Genomic DNA, 6,000 nt, shown 5'->3' on the forward strand with positions numbered 1-6,000 from the left:
GCGGACACAGAACCTCTAACTCATGGGGTTCTTCAGCTCCTACTGATACTACAATGAGGCAGCCGTCACCTGGTCACATTGTTTCTATAGCACACTGAATAGCCAGACAGGGAAACAGCTAGACACCCTTTGGGCCCGCTGGTCTACTGATTTGGGCTGAGACCTGACTGGAGCGGAATGGGGAAGGGCATTGGCATATCTCCAAAACGTCTGATGCAACTCTAAACTTAAATATATTTGGTACAAATATAACCACAGGACCCACCTCACCCCCACAAGACCAGAGCTATCTATGGTGGTAAATACAGGGGAGCCCTCGCTGTGCGGCACTAGACTTGAATTTTGGACACATGACTTGAGGTTGCCCAGGGCTATCTACGTTTTGCAATGAGGTAATTGCGAGACTTAATAAAACAGATCACTACTCAATATTCCCAACACTTGACTGCTGGGTCTCTTCTCTAGACCGGCCCCCAAGAAGGTTGGAAACAGATTCCTAGATTTAGCACTTTGTTTTGGCCAGGCAACATATTGTCAAGGGTTCGAGGGCACTGGTAGGTCCCAAGCTGGAAACCTGGGCGCAGGATGTTACATGCCCGGAATTCGGCATAGACCCATAGCACCCCTGTGGACAGAAGTGGTGTACAAGTTAGAGTCTCCCGAGGCCGCAGACGAGTTGTCTGAGGATAAGAGAGGGGGATCGGTTGGGGAGATGGGACCCAGCTAAGAACCTGACACCTGGACTGGCTGGGGTGGTGGCAATGGATAAACCCTGACCCCTGGAGCATGATCAGGGCTAGAGGTGGAGAACCCCCCTTCTCTCCCCTCTCCAAGACCACACCACCCCATACTTTCCACTGATGACTCTGAATGAACACTTCATTGAGACGACAGGGTAGGCATGAACACAGGTATAGTTTATGTGCTACTTTACACTTTTTATATTTATTGCTTATTTGAACGTGGACTTCCTGGCACTCCCATGCCCCTTGGACGTCTGTCTGGTACCCACAATGTCATAAGAGTTAGCTGGGAAATGGGAATTGCATGTATCCTAACACTCACTGTTACTGTTGTTACATTTTATTCTCATAGCAACTCAAAAAGTTGATGGACGAAATGCTGAACATTGTCAAGCATTCACCCCCAGTCACAGATCTGGGTTAAATCCATTGTTCTTTTGCTCGCCACGTCCCCCCACTTTAGATCCAGCCACATGCAAATCAGCATTGACCCTGCTCCCCTTGGGAACAGTCCAGCCGAAATGCCAGGCCAGGCTCTCCCTTGACTGGAAAACAAGCATGTGGGAGTGATTTTGGGGTATCACCACTCATCAGCCAGGTTAACTTGAATCCACTGGCACAGCGTGCATGGGACCCATGCAAAACGCTAATAAACCAAAAGTGTTACAAAAAATCACTTCGACATTTGATGTACATGGCAAAAGTCAACTTTTCCCTGAGGCAGATCAGAACATCATTCATGTTCACCTTATAAATGTTGCTTCCCTTGGGTTGTTTGTTTTGTTTCTCAGATAATGCAAAGGAGGAGAAAGCCTTCCTGCAGCATCTGCACAATTTCACTTTTTGGAGGACTCTTTAGTAGAGACTTCATCACTGCCATGAACACAGAGGCTCCTGAGGGAAGACTCTGCAAGCAGCGTCGTTGCTCTCATGGGTCTCTGTTCCAGAGTGCAGAGAGATAGAAAGTCCCTCTGGGGCACATGTGACAATGACAAATGATGGTGCTTCCAAGAATGGTTACTGGGATCATCCATGTGCAGTCGCAAGCATTAATGGACAACTATTTCACAGTGGCAATTGTGCAAGGGATGTGCCCATCACAAGTTGAGTCTAAGTATTTGACTGCTGGTTTCAATAAAGAGTGATCAGAAATGATTCCCAGAATATCTACTACCTAGACAAGTGTCCAACTGTATAATAGGCCTTTATTTTGAATGTGTGGCACTGACCACACTGAGCGACAAAACTTTAGGCGTGGGTAGAATTTTTGTTGCGCCGGAGTATTGTAATTCTGGTTATTTCGCGTTAATCTTTGATGAGGAATTACTCACACTCACATAATGAGCAATTAGTGACATATTGCTTGTTAGCAAACCTCGGCCAGTGAACAAGGTTGGGGAAGCCCAAAACGTGCATGGCCTGATGTTTCATGGGTGCCTTTCTGTGTTTTCTGCAGATTAAATTGAAATGCTGCCTGGCGCAGAGTGCGTCTCCATTTGAGGATGAATTTCTTCTTTTGTAATGAATTCAGCCAGTCCAGGCGTGGAAAGTGCACCACTATTTTGCAGGTCCGTTGTGACAAGGATAGAGTCACTGACAGAGCGAAAGTCGGAGTGATGTTTTTGTGGCGAACTGGAATAGGAGGCACTGGTAAGACCACTGGGACGAGTGATGTATGCAACTGAGGTTTGGCACAGAGGATACACGAAAGGGGAGAACCGTATTTTGTCACAGGACTGCAATAACCATCATACACTATTACCCAATTGGGCTGGAACTGTATTTAATGAGCACATTAGTGACTGTGGCGTATTGCTTGTTAGGACCTAGCTTCCATAGAAAAAGCATTTTATTCTTTTGCCAATATCTTTTGTGCCGTTTGACCATTCTTTTCAAAATTTTCCAAACTAATAACTAGCGCAGGTCAGCTCCTATCTTGAAAGTTTGGGGGTGATTTGTCAAGCGGGGCGGAGAAAAAAGGGGGGCCCAAAACACGTTTTCTCTATGTTAATTTACATAGGAACTTTAGACAAAGCTACAACCCAAACTGCTGAACGGAATTACACCAAATTTGACAAAAAGTTAGGTCTTGGTCTAGAAAGCGTGTTTTTTTAAAATGGTGTAAATCCGTTCAGTAGTTGCTGAGAAAAAATATATATATATATAGATATCTGAGCACAGAGGAGGATTTGCAAATCCTCCCGAGGACGAGCTTCATCCTGATTGGCTCCCAACTCTCCAAAGCAGGAAGTGTTGGCAGCCATCTTGTGACTCAGTAACCGAGCCGGAAGAAAACAGTAAAACAAAGATAAAATACAAGAAAAGGGGCAGGGTAGAAACACCTTGTCCCCTTAGGCCTGCTCAGGGGGTCTCACAAGGACCCCCAGTCCCAAAAAAGCATATTTTTTTTTAAATCGGGCCAATTTACGCTGGGTGCGCGAATCCGGGCAAAAAAAAAAAAGCGAAGCACAGACTCCCGCACTTTATTTTCTATAAGCTCCCGGGTGGGCCAAGTCCTGGGGCAATGTTCCATTGTGGTGAGGGGGCCTGCGGGGGTCCCCGCAGCCCTGGGGACTGCCACCTCCCGGGGGCTTAGTTTATTATGCACCGGGCCTCATGGCCACCCCAAGCCCCAGGGGCCACCACCTCCCCACGGCTATAGGAATTTAAATGTGGGGGCCCATGAGGCGCCCTGCAGTCCCAGGGACCGCCACCTCCCCGTGGCTACTTTGAATATCGAAGTGTGGGGGGGATCCAGCCTTCCCACACTGCCCTGGGGTCACCACCTCCCGGGGCACTCTTCATTAAAATGCGGGGGTCTCTTGCGGACCCTCCAGCCCTGGGGACCACCACCATCCCCGGGGGTTAAATCAGTTGGGAGGGGGGCCATGCGGCCCCGCTCCTGGAGGCCTAGATGGTCCTATGGACTGCCACAACCAAGGGCCGGCTCCTGCAATGTCCCAGGGTGCCCACCTCCGGGACATTGCCGTTTGCTATAGCAGTGTGGGCTCCTAAGTGGTTCCTTCTTTTTTTTGTGTCTCATTGAGTTTATAGTTTAGCTTCTATGGAACCGAGGAAGACTAAACCTGAAGTTACCACTCCACAACACAAACTACAATACCACATAATTACTCTCTAAAACACATAATCCCACTCCACATAATTCCTATACACTAAATACCAAATAATTTCTATTCACATAATTTCACTGCACAACATACCGCATAATTCAACTACACACAACGTATTATTATTATTATTATTAATAAGCTTGTGGATTGCCTGGTTACGCCAACGGAGTGTCCCCGTGCTAGAACACCCTTAAAACCACAGCAACTGGCCCGAACCCAGCCCCCCCAGCCTATGGCCCTAAGAAGTAAGAGGCCTACTTTCGCCCCCCCGGGGGTGTTGGAATAGCCAGGTTCTCCGATGGGCACGTCCTTAAATCCACAGGTAGGTGTGAGGAGGTGCATCAGATTATCACATGAATTATGTCATCACTGATGTCATTTGAGATATCAGTGATGCCATCAGTGATGTCACTGACCATGCGATGAATGATGTAATACGTGACGTCATCAGCAGTGCATTGCAGGGGCGCAAGTTATAGTTAGCTCAACTAACTATAACAACCAAATTTCTCTGGTTTTGTACGACTGAAATGTCCAACTAACTATAACGTCCCTGAAACCTGTGTTTTCTTCAGTGAATTTCTAAGGTTTTTTAATTTCTAATTTGTAACTATAATATCCCTGAAACCTCTGGTTCTTTCAGTGAATTTATAAGGTTTTTTAATGCTAATTTCTAACTATAACGTCCCTGAAGCCTATGTTTTTTTCAGTGAATATATAATACATATAAACCAATACCTGCACCCAAAGGTATAAGAATAGCCTGAGCGGCAGGTATTAGTCGTTTTTAAGTCTCAGCTCTAGACGGCACGCTTGCGATGTCTTGAACTGAGACATGTTGTATCTAAATCGTGGAGTAGCATCCAGCCCAAGTCTTCCTATTTGCTGGTACAATCGTTGCTTCATTTTTCTTTTTCCTCATTTGTGAAGGGCATGTATACGTTATTCTTCTTCTGCTATTTAATGCTCCCCAGATTGCACCACCCAACTACACTTAAACCTACCCAGCGGCCATTGTTATCATTGTATTAGGACTACTTTCTTTTATTTTTTAATGTTATTATATTTTTTTAATGGGTGATACATTCCACCATACATTAGGAGAGCTGTTGTTTAGATTAAGACCAAGTGCCAATGTTATTGTTTTTAAAATCACAATGTCTGCTTCCCGTATTTATTTTTTATCCCTGGGAGGACACATTGACTTGGTAGGTGAAACTGTTTATTCCTTAGTACTGAAGCACACAGCCTGTGTTCTGACACATCGAATTGAGGTAAACTTTTTTTTAGTTGAACTCTGCAATTTATGCAGCAGATGGAGTAAGTGATATGTGACAGGGGTTAAAACCATAATTACACAGTAAGAAAAACACTGATGCAGAATTGAATAACAGACTTTCAGCCAGTACAGCGCAATACTTATAGTAGTACACCTTTGTTACACAAATCATTACTTTACAATATATTACAGATATAAAAAGCTCTGCAGCAAGTTTTAAAAGCAGGTCTAAATCTCACCAAAAGAGGGAAAATTGGAGTAGACTGTTTTGGAGAGGCCAACAAATGCATTTACAATAGAAATGAAAGAAAAACTGTCAGCAAGAGTCAAACAGTTAAGAGGAGGGGGCAGGGCACAAAATATTTTGTATTGCACATTCTTCTTCATACAATGTATTAACAAATTAATATGTGCACGCACACATGGGAACCCTGGACCACACACTGTAGCTCCATCGCAACAATAAAAAGGAGAGGAGAATCTCAAATTCTCTAGAAAATTACAAAGGTTAGGTTTATGCCATGACTACTCCACTACTCTTCAATAATGTTGGTTTCTCTGGCTCAGGATAAAATATGTAAGTGATTTTAAAGTCCATAAATCCACAATGTTCCCCATCAGGTCTTATGTCTTCACTTTGAAGAAGCCTGAAACCCATCTGACCAGAACAACTATACTGACTGATTTCCGACTACTCCTGTTCCAAAAACAGTTCAACACACCCCTCAATGGAGTAAGGAGGCTCAAGATCACTGTGATAATTGACTGGATGACAGGATAAGATTGAGCCCAAATGCTCATGTTCCAAAACACCCACTTGCTTCTACGTAGAATTCAGCCCAGGATC

The sequence above is a fragment of the Lissotriton vulgaris genome, chromosome 2_1 (assembly GCF_964263255.1).
Source record: "Lissotriton vulgaris chromosome 2_1, aLisVul1.2, whole genome shotgun sequence".
NCBI classification, from domain to species: domain Eukaryota; kingdom Metazoa; phylum Chordata; class Amphibia; order Caudata; family Salamandridae; genus Lissotriton; species Lissotriton vulgaris.